The sequence below is a fragment of the Leptonychotes weddellii genome, chromosome X (assembly GCF_054177405.1).
Source record: "Leptonychotes weddellii isolate Sample4059 chromosome X, ASM5417740v2, whole genome shotgun sequence".
In the NCBI taxonomy this organism is placed as follows: domain Eukaryota; kingdom Metazoa; phylum Chordata; class Mammalia; order Carnivora; family Phocidae; genus Leptonychotes; species Leptonychotes weddellii.
Genome location: NC_138385.1, coordinates 64,291,815 through 64,312,067, shown reverse-complemented (window position 1 = coordinate 64,312,067; position 20,253 = coordinate 64,291,815). Strand labels below are relative to the sequence as shown.

Sequence of the window (20,253 nt, the reverse complement as noted above, 5' to 3'; positions counted from 1 at the left end):
GGTGTTGAGTTGTATAAATTCTTTATATATTAACCCCTTATCACATATATTATTTATACATATCTTCTCTCATTAAGTAGTTTGCCTTTTTGTTTTGTTGATGTTTACCTTTACTGTGCAAAAACTTTTTATTTGATATAGTACCAACAGTTCATTTTTGCTTCCATTTCAGGCAAGGGAAATGAAAAAAATTTCTAGAAAAATGTTGCTAAGGCTGATGTCAAAGAGATTGCTGTCTATGATTTCTTCTATGAGTTTTATGGTTTCAGGTCTGATATTTAAATCTTTAATCCATTTTGAGTTTATTTTTGTGAATGGTGTAAAAAATGATTCAGTTTCATTCTTTTACATGTAGTGGTCCAGTTTTCATAGCACCATTTATTGAAGAAGCTATCTGTTCCACATTGTATATTCTTGACTTTGTTATAGATTAATTAAACATATGGTGTGGGTTTATTTCTGAGCTCCTTGTTCTGTTCCACTAATCTATGTGTCTATTTTTGTGCCAGCTTTAATTATTATATCTTTGTAGTCTATTTGAAATCAGAGATTGTGATATGTACAGCTTTGTTATTCTTTCTCAAGATTGCTTTGTCTATCTGGGGACTTTTGTGGTTCCATACAAATTTTAGTATTACTTGCTCTAGTTCTGTGAAAAATGCCACTGATATTTTGAATCTGTAGATTGCTTTGAATAGTATGAACATCTTAACAATATTAATTCTGCCAATCCATGAACATGGAATATTTTCCCATTTGTGTTGTCTTCCATCTCTTTCATCAATGTTTTATAGTTTGCAGAGTACAGGTCTTTCAACTCTTTGGTAAAGTTTATTTCTATGTATTGGATTCATTTTGATATAATTGTAAATGGTGTTGTTTTCTTAATTTCTTTTCCTGCTACTTTGTTATAAGTGTATAGAAACAACACATTTATGTTTATTAATTCTGGATACTGTAGCTTTACTGAATTCTTTTGTTAGTTCTAATAGATTTTTGGTTGTGTCTTTAGGGTTTCCTATATAGAGCATCATGCCAGCCACAAATAGTGACAGTTTAACTTCTTCCTTAACAATTTAGGTGTCTTTTATTTCTTTTTCTTCTCTGATTGCTTTGTGTAGGACTTACAGTACCATGTTGAATAAAATTGGTGTGAGTGGACATCTTATCTTGTTGTGTGTTGTTTTTTTTTTTCATCTGTATAGCTTTATTTTGGTATTTGCTTTATTGCAGTGGTCTGGAACTGAACCTACAATGTCTCTGAGATATGCCTGTATTGTATATCAGTAATTACTCTGTTTTATTTTTTTCAGATTATTGTTAGTGATTTTTTTTTCTTATTTTTCAAAATTTTATTTAAATTTTAGTTATATAGCATACAATGCAATATTGGTTTCAGGAGTAGAATTCAGAATTCATCATTTACATACAACACTCAATGCTCATCATAACAAGTGCCCTCCTTAATATCCATTACCCATCCAGCCCATCCTTTGCCCACCTCCCTCCATCAACCCTGTTTGTTCTTTATCATTAAGAATCTCTTATGGTTTGTTTCCCTCTCTATTTTCCCCCCATCCCATATGTTCATCTGTTTTATTCCTTAAATTCAACATATGAGTTAAATTATATGGTATTTGTCTTTCTCTGACTGACTTATTTTGCTTAGCATAATACACTCTAGCTCCATCCATGTCATTGCAAATGGAAAGACTTCATTCTTTTTGGTGACTGAGAATATTTCATTGTATTATGTAAAATACCATATTTTCTTATCCATTGATCAGTCAATGGATGTTTAGACTCTCTTGATCATTTGGCTATTGTTGGTAATGCTGCTATAAACATCAGAGGGCAGGGAGGAGTTAAGATGTTGGAGGATTAGAGGGACCCTAAGTGTGTCTCCTCCCTCGAATACAGCTAGATAGTTATCAAATCATTCCAAACACCAGATAAATAAATTGGAGTTCTGAGAGAACAAAAACTGAAAGTCTACAAGTAGAAAAGTGACCACTTTTTGGAAGGTAGGAGGTGTAGAGACTTGAATTTGGAGGAAATATAGCTGTAGATATGGTGGCAGGAGGGAGACTGCTTAGGGAGGTTACTTCAAAGTATTATAAGTAAGACAGCAAAAAATTGGAAATTTTAGAAGTCTGCAACTGTGGGGAATGTGCCTAGCTTAAAGGTGCTCAGGTGGTGAAGCAGGGATAAATCTCAGGTGTGACACTGTGATCTGAGGATTCCCTGGGTCTCAAGAAGAAGGGGTGGCACCTAAATGCCATAGGAGCCTGGAAGCCAGCTGAGAACAGTGAATCTACGTAGCAGCTTTCTGCTCTGTATTGCAATAACTGCAAACTGCTTCACAGTCTTGTGACCTCTTTCCTGGGATAAGCAAATGGCAGAAAGGGGTGAGACCCTTCCTGGGAGAAGCATGGGTCTGTGCCAGAGAAGTCTCTAAAATTTGGAGTTTTGAAACTCAGTCACGAGCCTGAGATAAAAAAGTGCAGACACAGGTAGAATGAACACAGAGTTCAAACAAACCGGGGAGACAAGAGTGATTGATTGTTCTTCTGTGAAGGCTCACTGAAGAGTGTGGGGGGTGGTGTGAACTTTCAACTCTGGGGCTAAAGAACATGCCACTGCAATACTCATCCTGTCCATCAGTGCTAAAAGTCTTCAGGGTGCAAAAAAGTTACCACCTAATGAAGTCCAGAGTGGCTTAACCAAAGCCCTATCTTACTGCACCCTGAAGGCACAATTCCACTATGGCAAGTCCACCTGAGAATCACTGCAATAGAACCCTACCCCAGAAGACCTGAACATCAGCTCACACAAATTTTACTGGTCAAAAGGACTGCAAAGCTTCAGATCTAGAGGAAAATACTATGTAGCCTCCTTTGTACATTTATTCTTTATTTTTATTATTATTTTTCATTTTAAATTTTTTCAATTCTTTTATATAATTATTTCTTAATTTGTGTGTGTGTATATATATAAATATGCTTTATACAAATACATATTGTATATTTTGGTTTAGTTTCATTGGACTTTATTTTTTCTTTCTTATTTTGGGATCTAGATTCTTTTAACAAACAGATGAAAACACACCTAGGATCTAGTTTTTTTTTCTTCTTCTTCTTCTTTTCTTGTCTGGACAAAATGATGAGATGGAGAAATTCTTCCCAAAAGAAAGAACAGGTGGTAGTTCTCACAGCCAGGGATTTAATCAATACAGACATAAGTAAGATGTCTGAATGAGAATTAAAAAAAAAATTATAAGGATACTAGCCAAGCTTGAAGAAACCATAGAAGACACTAGAGAATACCCTACTGTAGAGATAAAGAACTAAAATTTAGTCAGGCCAAAATTAAAAATGCTATAACCGAGATGCAGTCCTAGTGGAAGCCATAAAAATGAGGATGGATGAATCAGAGGAATGAATCAGTGAAAAAGAAGATAAAATTAAGGAAAATAATGAAGCTGGAAAGAAGAGGGAAGGAAAGGTAATATACCATGAAGGTAGACTTGGGGAACTCAGTGATTTATTAAAACAGAAAAATAATAGTAAGGGAACTTATCACCCAAATTACAATAATGGACAGATCATCTAAGCAGAAAACCAACAAGGAAACAATGGCTTTGAATGACACACTGAACCAGATGTGCTTAACAGATATATTCAAAGCATTTCATGCTAAACCTACATAATACACATTCCTTTAGAGTGCACATGGAACATTCTCCAGAGTAGGTCACATACTGGGTCACAAATCAGCCCTCAACAAGTACAAAATGATTGAGATCACACAATTCATATTTTCAGGCCACAATGCTATAAACTTGAACTCAACCACAAGAAAAAAATTGGAAAGACCACAAATACATGATGGTTAAAGAACATCTTACTAAAGAATGAATGGGTTAACCAGGAAATTAAAGAAGAAATTTAAAAAATTACAAAGAAGCAAATGAAAATGAAAACATGACAGTCCAAAACCTTTGGGATGTAGCAAAGGCAGTATTGAAGAGGGAAGTATATTGCAATACAGGCCTACCTCAAGAAGCAAGAAAAGTCTCAAATAAACAACCCAAACTTATACCTAAAGTAGCTGGAAAAGGAACATGAAATAAACATTAATGCCAGCAGAAGAAGGGAAATTAATAAATATTAGAGCAGAAATAAATGTTATAGAAACAAAGAAAAAAAACAGTAAAACAGATTAATGAAAAGAAGAGGTGGCTCTTCTTTTTTTTTTTAAAGATTTTATTTATTTATTTGAGAGAGAGAGAATGAGAGACAGAGAGCATGAGAGGGAGGAGGGTCAGAGGGAGAAGCAGACTCCCTGCCGAGCAGGGAGCCTGATGCGGGACTCGATCCCGGGACTCCAGGATCATGACCTGAGCCAAAGGCAGTCGCTTAACCAACTGAGCCACCCAGGCACCCAAGAGGTGGCTCTTCTAAAGAATTAATAAAATTGATAAACCCCTAGCCAGACTTATCAAAAATAAAAGAGAGGGGTGTCTAGGTGACTCAGTTGGTTAAGCAACTGCCTTTGGCTCAAATAATGATCTGGGAGTTCTGGGACCAGGCCCTGCCTCAGGCTTTCTGCTCAGCGGGCAGTCTGCTTCTACCATTGACCTCCCCCTGCTCATTCTTACTATCTCTCTCTCAACTTAATACATAAAATCTTTAAAAATAAGAAAGAAAAGGAGAAGGGAAGCAAGATGGTGGAGGAATAGGGGACCCTACTTCAACCGGGCCCTGAATTTAACTGGATATCTACCAAACCATTCTGAACACTCAGGAAATCAACCTGAGATGTAAGAATATATATGTGGATCTCTACAAGCAGAATATCTCTGATGGTCTAGAGGTACGAAGGGTGGAGCTCTGATTCGGTAGGCAGATATTGGAAAATAAACAGAAGGGGAAGGGAGCCACCATAAGTTGGCACCAGGAGGGTGATATAACACCAGAGTGTGAAAGCGTCCTGCACTGGGGACTGGGCACAGACTCACAGACCAGTTGCAGTGGGGAAAGGACTTTAGTGCAGCCCCCAGACAAGATCCAGAAGCTGTGGGTGTGTGCATGTGAACTGGGGGCAACTCGTGGTTTTAGAAACACAAAGGGAAGAGATGCTCCCCAGCCCTGGGATTGACCTCTGGGAGAGTTGCTGTGGGGCACACAACTGGGGAGGCTGAGGTTTTTAGCAGTGCAGACAGAAAAGGAGATTGTGTGTCCTGGAGAGCTCAATGAAAAGCAGACTATGATTTCTCTGTTCTGGGTCAGAGGTTTGGGTGTGGTCATTTCTGCTCTGACTCTCAGAAGAGGTGGAAGAGACTTGGGAAGCTGATAGAGAACAAAAGCATACACAAAAAAACGGTTTCCACTGAACCCACTCTCCTGACAGGGAGCAGGGCAACTCTGCCCAAGCAGGGTTGCATGAGTAAAAGTGCAGCAGGCCCCTACCCCAGAAGACAGGTTGGAAGAACCAGAGGAAGACAACCATAGGGTCCCTATAAAACAGGTGCATCTTCCTTAGGTCGTGGTTAAAACTTTGGACTCTGTACATTCCCTAAACTAACCCTCAACAGAATGAGTTAGAGGAGGAACACCCAAAAAAGAAAAGAATCAGAGACTATGGCCTCAGCCACAGACCCAATGGATATGGACATAAACAAGATGCCAGAGATAGACTTCAGAATAGCAATTATGAAGTTGATATCTAGGCTTGAGAAAAATATTAATGACAATATAGAATCTCTAAGGACAGAAATGAGATCTAATCAGACTGAAATTAAAAATGCTATGAATGAAAAGCCGTCTAAACTGGATTCCCTGACAGCCAGAGTAAATGAGGCAAAAGAACAAATTAGTGAGCTACAAGATAAGATGATAGAAAAGAAGGAAACAGAGGATGCCTGGGAAAAACAGCTAAAAGCCCAAGAGACGAGACTAAGGGAGATTAACGATGCCATGAAATGTTCCAATGTCAGAATTATTGGGATCCCTGAGGGGATGGAGAGAGGGAGAGGACTAGAAGGTATATTTGAACAAATTGTAGCTGAGAAATTCCCTAATCTAGGGAAGGAAATAAGACTTCCTGTCCAAGAGGAGGAGAGAACCCCTCCTAAGATCAAGGAGAACAGATCAACGCCCTGACATATAATAGTAAAACTCACAAAATTAGAACCAAGGAAGCAATCCTGAAAGCAGCTGGGAGGGGAGAGATATTTCTTACATATAGCAGGAGGAACATCAGAATAATGTCAGACTGGTCCAGAGAGACCTGGCAAGCCAGAAAGGGCTGGCAAGATATATTCCGGGTACTAAATGAGAAGAACATGCAGCCAAGGATACTTTATCCAGTAAGGCTGTCATTCAGAACAGAGGGAGAGACAAGGAGCTTCCAAGACCAGCAGAAATGGAAAGGATATGTGATCACCAAGCCGGCCCTGCAAAAAAATTAAGGGGGGGTTCTATAAAAGAAGAAAGACCCCAAGAGTAATATAGACCAGAAATTTAGAGAGACAGTCTAAAGAAACAAGGACTTCACAGGAAACATGTTGGCAATAAAATCATCTTTCAATAATCACTTTCAACATGAACAGCCTAAATGCTCCCATGAAACAGCAGAGGGTTGCAGATTGGATAAAAAGACATGACCCATCTATATGCTGTCTATAAGAGACACATTTTGAACCTAAAGACAACTCCAGACTGAAAGTGAGGGGATGGGGAACAATTTTTAATGCCAACAGACCTCAAAAGAAAGATGGGATAGCAATTCTCATAGCAGACAAATTAGATTTTAAGCTAGACTGTACTAAGAGATACAGAGGGATGCTATGCCATTCTTAAAGGGTCTATCCAACAAGAAAATCTAACAATTGTAAATATCTATGCCCCCAACATGGGAACAGGCAACTACATAAGACAACTGTAAACCAAAATAAAGAATCACATTTATAATAATACATTAATAGTAGGAGACCTCAACACTCCACTCTCAGTAGTGCACAGATCATCTAAGCAGAAGATCAACAAAGAAACAAGAGCTTTGAATGACACACTGGAGCAGATGGACTTCATAGACATATACAGAAAATTTCAACTTAAAACAGCAGAATACTCATTCTTCTTGAATGCACATGGAACATTCTCCACAATACACCACATACTGGGTCACAAATCAGGTCTCAATTGATTCCAAAAGATTTAGTTTATTCCCTGCATATTTTCAGACCACAGTGCTTTGAAGCTGGAACTCAATCACAGGAAAAAATTGGAAGGAGTTCAAACACTTGGAAGCTAAAGACCATCTTGCTAAAGAATGAATGGATCAAACAGGAAATTAAAGAAGAACTTAAACCATTCATGGAAACCAATGAGAATGAAAACACTTCAGTCCAAAATTTAGGGGATACTGAAAAGGCAGTCTTAATGAGGAAATATATAGCCATCCAAGCCTCACTCAAAAAGTAGAAATAGCCCGAATGCACAAGCTAACTTTACATCTAAGGGAACTGGAGAAAGAACAGCAAAGAAAACCTAAACCAAGCAAGAGAAGAGAAATAATGATTAGAGCAGAGATCAATGAAATAGAAACCAGAAAAACATTAGAACAGATCAATGAAACTAGAAACTAATTCTTTGAAGGAATTAATAAGATTGATAAACCTCTGGCCAGACTTATCCAAAAGAAAAGACAAAGGACCCAAATAAATAAAATTATGAATGAAAAGGCAGAGATCACGACTAATACCAAGGAAATAGAAACAATTATTAGAAATCATTATCAGCAACTATATGCCAACAAACTATGCAACCTGGAAGAAATGGATGCCTTCCTGGAAACCTATAAACTACCAAGACTGAAACAGGAAGAAATTGACTCTCCGAATAGACCGATAACCAGTAATGAAATTGAAGCAGGAGTCTTGGGCCAGATGGCTTCCCAGGGGAATTTTACCAAACATTTAAAGAAGAAATAATACCTATTCTTCTGAAACTGTTTAAAAAAATAGAAATAGAAGGAAAACTTCCAACTCGTTCTATGAAGCCAGCATTACCTTGATCCCAAAACCAGGCAAAGACCCCATCAAAAAGGAGAATTTTAGACCCATATCCCAGATGAATATGGATGTCAAAATTCTCAACAAGATCCAAACCAAGAGGATCCAACAGTACATTGAAAGGATTATCCATCATGACCAGATGGGATTTATTTCTGGGATGCCAGGTTGGTTCAACATTTGCAAATCAATCAATGTTATAGAACACATTGATAAAAGAAAAGACAAGCACCCATATGATCCTCTCAATTGATGCAGAAAAAGCGTTTGACAAAATACAACATCCTTTCCTGATTAAAACTCTTCAGAGTGTAGGGATAGAAGGAACACTCTCAATTTCATAAAAAACATCTATGAAAAGCCTACAGTGAATAGCATTTTCAATGGGGAGAGAGCTTTTCCCTCAAGGTCAGGAACACGAAAGGGATGCCCACTCTCACTGTTATTGTTCAACATAGTACTAGAAGTCCTAGCATCAGCAATCACACAACAAAAAGAAATAAGAGATATTCAGATTGGTAAAGAAGAAGTCAAACTCTCTCCTTTTGCAGATGACATGATACTTTATGTGGAAAACCCAAATGACTCCATCCCCAAATTACTAGAACTCATCCAGCAATTCAGTAATGTGGCAGGATACAAAATCAATGCACAGAAATCAGTGGCATTTCTATACACTAACAATGTAACTGTAGAAAGAGAAATTAAGGAATCAATTCCATTTACAATAGCATTAAGAACCATAAGATACTTAAGAATAAACCTAACCAAAGAGGTAAGGGATCTATACTGTAGAAACTACAGAACACTTATGAAAGAAATTGAGGAAAACACAAAAAGATGGAAAAACATTCCATCCTCATGGGTTGGAAGAATAGACATTGTTAAAAATGTCTATCCTGCCCAGAGCAATCCACACTTTCAACCCCATCCCTATTAGAATTTCATTGACATTATGCAAAGAGCTGGAACAAACAATCCGAAAATTTCTATGGAACCAGAAAAGAGCCCGAATCACCAAGGGAATGTTGAAAAAGAAAATCAAAGCTGGGGACATCATGTTGCCTTACTTCAAACTATATTACAAAGCTGTAATCACCAAGACAGCATGATATTGGCACAGACACAGACACATAGGTCAGTGTAACAAAATAGAGTCTCCAGAAATAGACCCTCAACTCTATGGTCAACTAGTCTATGACAAATCAGGGACAAATATCCAATGGAAAAAAAAGAGTCTCTTCAATACATGGTGCTGGGAAAATTGGATAGCCACATCCAGAAGAATGAAACTGGACCACTTTCTTACACCATACCCAAGGATAAACTCAAAATGGATGGAAGACCTCAATATGAGACAGGAATCCATCAAAATCCTAGAGGAGAGCATAGGCAGCAACCTCTTTGAAATTGGCCACTGCAACTACTTTCATGACATGTCTCCAATGGCAAGGGGAACAAAATTGAAAATGAACCTTTTGGACTTCATCAAGATAAAAAGCTTTTGCACAGCAAAGGAAATAGTCAATAAAACAAAGTGGCAACCCACGGAATGGGAGAAAATATTTGCAAATGACATTACAGATGAAGGGCTGGTATCAAGGATCTATAAAGAACTTCTCAAACTCAACACCCCCAAAACAAATAATCCAGTCAAAACATGGGCAGAAAACATGAACCGGCACTTCTCCAAAGAAGACATACAAATGGCTAACAGACACATGAAAAAATGTTCAACATCATTAGCTGTCAGGGAAATTCAAATCAAAACCACATTGATATACCACTTTATGCCAGTTAGAATGGCAATAATTAACAAGGCAGGATACAACAAATGTTGGAGAAGATGTGGAGAAAGGGGAACCCTCTTACACTGTTGTTGGGAATACAATTTGGTACAGCCACTTTAGAAAACATTATGGAGGTTCCTCAAAAAGTTAAAAATAGAGCTACCCTATGACCCAGCCATTTCACTACTGGGTGTTTACCCCAAAGATACAGATGCAGTGAAAAGCAGGGTTACATGCACCCCAATGTTCATAGCAGCAATGTCCACAATAACCAAACTGTGGAAGGGGCTGAGATGCCCTTCAACTGGTGAATGGATAAAGATGTGGTTCATATATACAATGGAATATTACTCAGCCATCAGAAAGAATGAATACATACCATTTGCATCAATGTGGATGGAACAGGAGAGGATTATGTTAGGTGAGATAAATCAAGCAGAGAAAGAGAATTATCATATGGTTTCACTCATGTGGAACATAAGGAATAGCATCGAGGATGTTAGGGGAAGGAAGGGAATACTGAAGGGAGGGATATCAGAGTGGGAGATGAACCATAAGAGACTATGGACACCAGGAAACCATCTGAGGGCTTCAGAGTGGAGGGGGGTGGCAGGATGTGATAGCCGGATGATGGGTATTAAGGAGGGCACATGTTATAATGAGCACTGGATGTTATATGCAAATAATGAATCATGGAACACTACATTAAAAACTTATGATATACTGTAGGGGGACTAACATAACATAAAAAAATTATGAGTAAAAAAATATAAAAATTAAAATAAAGAAGAAAAGAGAAAGGACTCAATTAGATAAAATTACAAATGGAGGAGAAATCACAAACAGCACTACAGAATTACAATTAAAAGACAATGCCATGAAAAATCATATGCTAACATAGTGGGCAACTTGGAAGAAATGGACAATTTCCTAGAAACATACAAACTTCCCAAACTGAAACAGGCAGAAATAGAGAATTTGAGCAGACCCATAGCCAGAAATTAAATTGAATCAGTAATCAAAAGTCTCTGAAAAAACAAAAGTCTGGGGCCCGGTGGCTTCCCAGGGGAATTGTACCAGACATTTAAAGAGGAGTTAATACCTATTCTGAAACTCTATGGAGGTTCCTCAAAAAGTTTAAATTGGAAATATCCTACAATCCAGCAATTTTAGTACTAAGTATTTACTCAAAGGTTACAAAAATACAAATTCAAAGGGATATATGAACCCCTTATATGTTTATAGCAGCATTGCCAACAATAGACAAACTTTGGAGAGAACCCAATTGTCCATTTTTCTGGTGAATGGATAAAGAAGATCTGGTATATATATGCAATGGGATATTATTCAACCACCAAAAAGAATGAAATCTTGCCATTTGCAAGGACATGGATGGAACTAAAGTGTATTATGCTAGGTGAAATAAGTCAGAGAAAGACAAATACCATATGCTTTCATTCATATGTAAAATTTAAGAAAGAATACAGATGAACATAGAGGAAGGGGGAAAAGAAAAAAAGGGAAAAGGGAAACAAGCTGTACGTGACTCTTAACAATGGAGAACAAACTGAGGGTTGATGGAGAGAAGTGGGTGGGTGATGGGCTAGAAGTGTGATGGGTATTAATGAGGGCACTTGTGATGAGCCCTGGGTGTTGCATGTAAGTGAGAATCACTGAATTTTACTCTAGAAACAAATGCTGCACTGTATGTTAACTAACAAAATTTAAAGTAAAAAATAAAAAAAAACTTCAGGGTGCACATATCCCTTCAAATCAGTACTTTTGTATCCTTTGGGTAAATATCTATTAGTACAATTGCTGGATTACAGGGTAGTTCTATGTGCAAATTTTTGAGGAACCTCCATAATGTTTTCCAGAGTGACTGCACCAGTTTACATTCCATCCAACAGTGCAAGAGGGTTCCCCTTTCTCAGCCTCCTTGCCAACAGCTGTTGTTTCTTGTATTGTTAATTTTAGCCATTCTGACAGGTGTGAGTCGGTATGTCATTTTGGTTTTGATTTGTATTTCCCTGTTGTTAAGTGATGTTGAGCATTTTTTCATGTGTCTGTTAGTCCTCTGAATGTCTTCTTTGGAAAAATCTCTATGTCTTCTGTCCTTTTCTTTCTTTTTTTTTTTTTTTAATTTTATTATGTTATGTTAGTCACCATACACTACATCATTAGTTTTTGATGTGATGATCCATGATGCATTGTTTTCGTATAACACCCAGTGCTCCATGCAGTACGTGCCCTCCTTAATACCCATCCCTGGGCTAACCCATCCCCCACCCCCTCCCCTCCAAAGCCTCTTTGTTTCTCAGAGTCCGTAGTCTCTCATGGTTTATCTCTCCCTCCAATTCCCCCCCTTCATTTTTCCCTTCCTTCTCCTAATGTCCTCCATGCTATTCCTTATGTTCCACAAATAAGTGAAACCATATGATAATTGACTTTCTCTGACTTATTTCACTTAGCATTATCTCCTCCAGTCCCATCCATGTTGATGTAAAAGTTGGGTATTCATCCTTTCTGATGGCTGAGTAATATTCCATTGTATATATGGACCACATCTTCTTTATCCACTTTGAGTTTAATTTTGTGTATGGTGAAAGTCATCCAGTTTCATCCTTCTGTATGTAGCTGTCCAGTTTTCCCAATACCATTTGTCAAAGAACTGTCTTTTGCCCATTAGATATTCTTTCCTGCTCTTTTGAACATTAGTTGACCATATAGTTGTGGGTCCATCTCTGGGATTTCTATTCTGTTCCATTGATCTATATGTCTGTTTTTGTTCCAGTACCATGCTGTCTTGATGATTACAGATTTGTCGTAATAGCTTCAAGTCTGGAATTGTGATGCCTCCAGTTTTGTTTTTCTTTTTCAGAATTGCATTGGCTATTCAAGGTCTTTTGTGGTTCCATACAAATTTTAGGATTGTTTGTACTAGCTCTGTGAAAAATCCTGGTGGTATTTTGGTACGGATTGCATTAAAAGTTTAGATTGCTTTGGGTAGTATAAACATCTTAACAATGATTGTCCTTCCAACCCATGCACATGGAATGCTTTTTCATTTCGTGTCCTCTTTCCTAAGTGTTTCTTTCTTTCATAAGTGTTCCTTCATAAGTGTTCTACATTTTTCAGAGTATAGATCTTTTACCTCTTTGCTTAGGTTTATTCCTAGGTATCTTACAGTTTTTGGTGGAATTGCAAAGGAGATCGATTCCTTGATTTCTCTTTCTGCTGCTTCAATATTGATGCATAGAAATGCAACATATTGCTGCATGTTGATTTTATATCCTGCGACATTGCTGAATTCATGTATAAGTTCTAGCATTTTTTGTGTGTGTGTGGAACCTTTTGGGTTTTCTACATAGAGTATCATGTGGTCTGCAATAGTGAAAATTTGATTTCTTTCTTGCCTATTTGAAGGATTTTTATTTATTTTCATTGTTCGATTGCTGAGGTTAAGAATTCCATTCCTATATTAAAAAACAATGGTGAGAGTGGACATCTTTGTCTTGTTCCTGACCATAGAGAAAAAGCTCTGTTTTTCCCCATTGAGGATGATATTAGCTGTAGGTCTTTTGTACATGGCCTTTATGATGTTGAGGTATGATCTATCTATACCTACTTTGTTGAAGGTTTTTATCAAGAATGGATGCTGTAGGGTCACCTGGGTGGCTCAGTCCGTAAAATGTCTGCTTTTAGTTCTGGTAATGATCTCGGGGTCCTGGGGTCAAGCCCCATGTCAGGCTCCCTGCTCGGTGGGGACCCTGCTTCTCTCTCTCTCCTTCTGCCCGCCACTCCCCCTGCTTGTGCACTCTCTGTCTCTCTCTCAATCTCTCTCTGTCAAATAGATGAATAAAATCTTTAAAAAAATGGATGTTGTATTTTGTGAAATGCTTTTTCTGCATCTATTGACAGGATCATGATTCTTATCCTTTCTTTTACTAATGTAGTATATCACATTGAGTGATTTGCAAATATTGAACCACCTCTGTCACCCAGGAATAAATCCCACCTGATTGTGGTGAATAACTCTTAATGTACTGTTGGATGCAACTTGCTGGTATCTTGAGAATTCTTGTTGTCTGTGTTCATCAGTGATATTGTCTTGTAATTCTCCTTCATATTGGGGTCTTTGCCTGGTTTTGGAATCACAGTAATGCTTGCCTTGTAGAAGGAGTTTGGAAGTTTTCATTTCATTTCTATTTTTTGGAATGATTTGATAAGAATAGGTATTAACTCTTCTTTAAATGTCTGGTACAATTCCCTTGGGAAGCTATCTAGCCCTGGACTTTTGTTTATTGGGAGATTTTTAGTTACTGATTCAACTTCTTTGCTGGCTTTGGGCCTGTTCAAATTTTCTATTTCTTCCAGTTTCAGCTTTGGTAGTTTGTATGTTTATAGGAATTTGTCCATTTCTTCCAGAATACCCAGTTTGTTAGAATATAATTTTTCATAATATTCTCTTTTAATTGTTTATATTTCTGTGGTGTTAATCGTGATCTCTCTTCTTTCCTTCATGTTTTTATTTATTTGGGTCCTTTCTCTTTTCTTTTTGATAAGCCTAGCTAGGGGTTTATCGATTTTGTTAATTATTTCAAGGAACCAGCTCTTAGTTATTTTGATCTCTTCTACTGTCATTTTTGTTTGTTTGTTTGTGTCTATATCATTTATTTCTGCTCTAATCTTTATTATTTCCTTTTTTTTCTGCTGGATTTAGGCTTTACTTGCTGATAATTTCTATTTCCTTCATGTCAATATTGCAATATTCTTCCCTCTTAAGAATTCCTTTGCTGCATCCAATGTTTTGGACTGTCATGTTTTCTTTTTCATTTGCTTCCATGTACTTTTTAATTTCTTTTTAAATTTCCTGGTTAACCCATTCATTCTTTAGTAGGATGTTCTTTAACCTCCACATATTTGTGGTCTTTCCTAATTTTTTCTTGTGCTTGACTTCAAGTTTCATAGCACTGTGGTCTGAAAATATGCATATGATCTCAATGTTTTTGTACTTGTTGAAGGCTGCCTTATTACCCAGGATATGATCCATTCTAGAGAATGTTCTCCGTGCACTTGAAAAGAAGGTGTATTCTGCTGCTTTATCATAAAATGTTCTGAATAGATCTGTTAAGTTCATCTGGTCTAGTTTGTCTGAAATCCATTGTTTCTTTATTGATTTTCTGCTTAGATGATCTGTCCATTGCTGTGAGTGGGGTGTTAATGTCCCCTACTATTATTGTATTATTGTCAATGAGTTCCTTTATGTTTGCTATTCATTGATATTAATTGATTTATATATTTGGTTATCTCAATTTGGGGGCATAAATGTTTACTATTGTTATGTCTTCTTAATGGATAGTCCCCTTAATTATGATATAAGGTCATTCTTCATCTCCTGTTACAGTATTTGTTTTAAAATCAAGTTTGATGTAAGTTTGGTACTCTGGCTTTCTTTTCTTTTCTCATTAGCATGGTAGGGGGTTTTCTGTCTCCTCACTTTCAATCTGCAAGTGTCTTTAAGTGTATAATGAATTTCTTGTGGGCAGCATATAGCTGGGTCTTGTTTTTTGTTTTTTTTTTTAAAGATTTTTTTTTAAATTTATTTATTTAGAGAGAATGAGATAGAGAGCATGAGAGGGGGGAGGGTCAGAGGGAGAACCAGACTCCCTGCTGCGCAGGGAGCCCGATGCGGGACTCGATCCCGGGACTCCAGGATCATGACCTGAGCCGAAGGCAGTCGCTTAACCAACTGAGCCACCCAGGCGCCCCTGGGTCTTGTTTTTTATCTATTAATATCCTATGTCTTTTGACATTTAGTCCATTTACATTCAGAGTGATTATAGATATATATGAATTTAGTGTCATTTTGTTACCTGTAATGTTGGTGCTTCTTTTGTTGTTCTCTGTTCCTTTCTATTGTATGTTGCTTTTGGTCATTTTCCCCAATCAAAATGTACCCTGTAATATTTCTTGCAGGGCTGATTTACGGGTTATAAACTCCTTTAGTTTTTTGTTTGTCTGGGAAATTCTTTATCTCTTCTATTCTCAATGACAGACTTGCTGCATAAAATACAGTTGGCTACAGAATTTTCCCATTCAGTACATTGAATATATTCTGCGCCTGCCTTCACTCTTGTAATTTTTCTGTGGACAGATCTGCTTTGCCCCTGATTTGTCTTCCCTTGTAGGTTAATGGCTTTTTGTTTAGCTGCTTTCAGGATTCTTTTCTTGGCTGTGTATTTCGTGAATTTTACTATGATACGTTGGTGATGGCCAGCTTTTGATGAATTTAATGGGAGTTCTCTGTGCTTCTTGGATTCAGTGTCTGTTTCCTTCCCCAGATTAGGGAAGTTTTCAGCTTTAATTTGCTCAGCTAAACTTTCTGTTCCTTTTTCTCTTTCTTCATCTTCCAGGACTCCTATGATACAAATGTTATTACACTCTAATCAGTTACTGAGCTTCCTAAGTTTACATTCATTATACAATACCTTTCTTTTCCTCTTCCTTTCAGCTTCATTATTTTCTATAACTTTATCTTCTATATCATTGATTCTTTCCTGTGCTTGGTCCATCCTTGTTTTCATGTTATTTATTCAGGTTTTCATCTCAGTTATGACATTTTTAATTTTGGCATGACTAGATTTTAGTTCTTTTATCTCTGTAGTAAGTGATTCTCTAGTGTCCTCTATGCTTTAGTCAAGCCCAGCTCATATCCTTATAATTGTTGTTATAAATTCTAGTTAAAATATCTTACTTATAGCTATGTTGGTTAAATCCCTGTCAGGTACTTCTTCCTGTTTTCTTTTTTAAAAAAATAGTTTAGGAGGTAGAACTTAGTGATTCAACAGTTTCATATAACACCCAGTGCACATTATATCACGTGCCCTCCTTAACACCCATCACACAATTATCCCTTCCCAACACCTACCTCCCCTCCAGAAAGCCTGTTTGTTTCCCAGAGTTCAGTGTATCTTATGGATTGCCTCCCTCTCAAATTTCATCTTATTTTACTTTTCCTTCATTTCCCCTATGTTCATCTGTTTTGTTTCTTAGATTCCACATAAGAATGAAATCATAGGGTATTTCTCTGTTTCTGACTGGCTTATTTCAGTTCTCATAGTACCCTGTAGTTCCATTCACATCATTGCAAATAAATAATAAGATTTCATTCTTTATGATGGCTAATTATATTACATTATATACATGTTATATATATAATATTCTTTATCCATTTATATATAATATCCATTTTATATAAAATATATAATATTATATATATATATATAATCTTTATCCATTCATCCATGGAAATCTCAGCTCTTTCCATATTTTGGCTATTGTGGATATTGCTGCTATAAATACTGGGGTGCATTGCCCCTTTGAATCACTATGTTTGTATCCTTTGGAAAAATACCTAGTAGTGCAATTATTGGGTGTAGGGTAGCTCTATTTTTAACTTTTTGAGGAACCTCCATACAGTTTTCCAGAGTGACTGCACAGTTTGTATTCCCAGAAATAGTATAAGAGGTTTCCCCTTTCTTTTCATCCTTGCCAACATCTCTTGTTTCCTGACTTACTAATTTTAGCCATTCTGACAAGTGTGAGGCTGTATCTCATTGAGGTTTTGATTTGTATTTCCCTGATGCCAACTGCTGTGTCTGTGGGTCATTTGTATGTCTTCCCTGAGGAAATGTGTGTTCATGGTCCAGTTTATGGTCCATTCTTCTGCATGTGGCTGTCCAGTTTTCCCAATACCATTTGTTGAAGAGACTGTCTTTTTTCCTTTGTATATTTCTTCCTGCTTTGTCGAAGATTAGTTAACTGTAGCGTTGAAGGGCCATTTCTGGGTTCTCTAGTCTGTTCCATTGATCTATGTGTCTGTTTTTGTGCCAGTACCATACTATCTTGATGATTATAGCTTTGTAATACAGTCTGAAGCCTGGAATTGTGATTCCTCCAGCTTTGGTTTTCTTTCTCAACTTTCCTTTGGCCATTCAGTGTCTTTCCTGGTTCCATACAAATTTTAGGTTTGTTCCAGCTCTGGGGAAAATGCTAATAATATTTTGATAGCACTTACAATGAATGTGTAGATTGCTTTGGGTAGCATAGACATTTTAACAATATTTGTTCCTCCAATTGATGAGCATGGAATGTTTTTCCATTTCTTTGTGCCTTCTTCAATTTCTTTCATAAGTTGTCTATAGTTTCAGAGGACAGATCCTTTACCTCTTTGGTTAAGTTTATTCCTAGGTAGCTTACAGTTTTGGTGCCAATTGTAAATGGGATCGATTCCTTGATTTCTCTTTCTTCTGCTTCATTTTGGTGTATAGAAATGCAACTGACTTCTGTGCATTGATTTTATATCCTGTACCTTTGCTGAATTACTCTATCAGTTCTAGCAATGTTTGGGTGTAGTCTTTCAGGTTTTCTCTATAGAGTATCATGTCTTCTGCACAGAGTGAAAGTTTGACTTCTTTGCCAATTTGAATGCCTTTTACTTCTTTTTGTTGTCTGATTGCTGAGGCTAGGACTCTTATTCTACTATTACTAGGTTTAACAACAGTGGTGAGAGTGGACATCCCTGTCATGTTCCTGACCTTAGGGGAAAAGCTGTCAGTTTATCCCTGTTGAGAATGATATTCCCTGTAGGTCTTTGATATATGGCTTTTATGATATTGAGGTATGTTCCCTCTATCCCTATATGGTGGAGAGTTTTTATCAAGAAAGGATGCTGTGTTTTGGCAAATCCCTTTTCTGCATCTATTGAGGGAATCATATGGTTCTTGTCCTTTCTTTTATTATTGTGGTGTATCACATTAATTGATTTGTGGATGTTGAACCACACTTGCAGCCCAAGAATAAATCACACTTTGTTGTGGTGAATAATCCTTTTAATGCACCATTGGATCTTACTAGCTAGTATCTCGGTGAGAATTTTTCCATCTATGTTCATCAGGGCTATTCGTCTGCAATTTTCCTTTTTGGTGGGATCTGGTTTGGGGATCAAGGTAGTGCTGGCCTCATAATATGAGTTTGGAAGCTTTCCTTCCATTCCTGTTTTTTGAAATAGGTTCAGAAGAATCGTATTCTTCTTTCAATGTTTGGTAGGTTCTGCTGGGAAGCCATCTGGCCCTGGAATCTTGTTTGTTGGGAGCTTTTTGATTACTGTTTCAATTTCTTTGCTGGTTATGGGCCTATTCAGGTTTTCTATTTCTTCCTGTTTCAGTTTTGTTAGTTTATATGTTTCTAGGAATGCAGCCATTTCTTCCAGATTACCTAATTAGTTGGCATATAATTGCTCATAGTATTCTCTTTTAATTGTTTGCATTTCTTTAGTGTTGTTTGTGATCTCTTCTCTTACATTCATGATTTTATTTATTTGGGTCCTTTCTCTTTTCTTCTTGAGATGTCTGGCTAAGTGGTTATCAATCTTATTAATTCTTTCAAAGAACCATCCTAGTTTCACTGATCTGTTCTACTGTGTTTTTTTTTTAATTATTATTTCAATATCATTGATTTTTGCTCTATTCTTTATTTTTTCTCTTCTGCTGGATTTAGGCTTTATTTGTTGTTCTTTTTCCAGCTCCTTTACGTGTTAGGTTACACTGTGTATTTGAGACTTTTGTTGTTCCTTGAGAAAGTCCTGTATTACTATACACTTCCCTCTTAGGACAGCCTTTGCGGCATCCCAAGGTTCTGAACTGTTGTGTTTTCATTTTCATTTGCTTCCATGTATTTTGTAAAGATTTTATTTATTTTTTTATTATTTATTTGAGACAGAGAGAATGAGAGAGAGAGAGCACATGAGAGGGGGGAGGGTCAGAGGGAGAAGCAGGCTCCCCGCCAAACAGGGAGCCCGATGCGGGACTCGATCCAGGGACTCCAGGATCATGACCTGAGCTGAAGGCAGTCGCTTAACCAACTGAGCCACCCAGGCACCCATTTCCATGTATTTTTTAAATTCTTCTTTAATTTCCTGGTTGGCCCATGCATTCTTTAGTAGGATGCTCTTTAACCTTCATGTATGTGTGTTCCTTCCAAATTTTTTCTTGTGATTGAGTTTAAGTTTCAAAACTTTGTGGTCTGAAAATATGCATAGTATAATCTCAATCTTTTGGTACTGTTTGAAACCTGATATATGACCCAGTATATCATCTATTCTGGAGAATGTTCCATGTGTACTTAAGATGAATATGTTTTCTGTTGTTTTAGATGAAATGTTCTGAATATATCTGTGAAGTACATCTGATCCAGTGTATCATTAAAAGCTCTTTTGTCCTTGTTGATCTTCTGCTTAGATGATCTGTTCATTGCTGTGAGTCAGGTGTTAAGCTCCCTTACTATTATTATATTATTATCAATGTGTTTGTTTAATTTTGTTAT

General features: G+C 37.1%; 1 long non-coding RNA gene across 1 annotated transcript in view; it reads left to right on the top strand.

Annotated features, from left to right (window-relative positions):
- The first annotated feature begins 4,417 nt into the window (after positions 1–4,417).
- LOC145717847 (uncharacterized) overlaps positions 4,418–20,253 on the top strand; it is a 217,484-nt gene continuing 201,648 nt past the window's right edge. The window contains exon 1 of the long non-coding RNA XR_014141314.1: positions 4,418–4,450. This is a non-coding gene — a long non-coding RNA (uncharacterized LOC145717847). The remainder of the gene's footprint in view (positions 4,451–20,253) is intronic.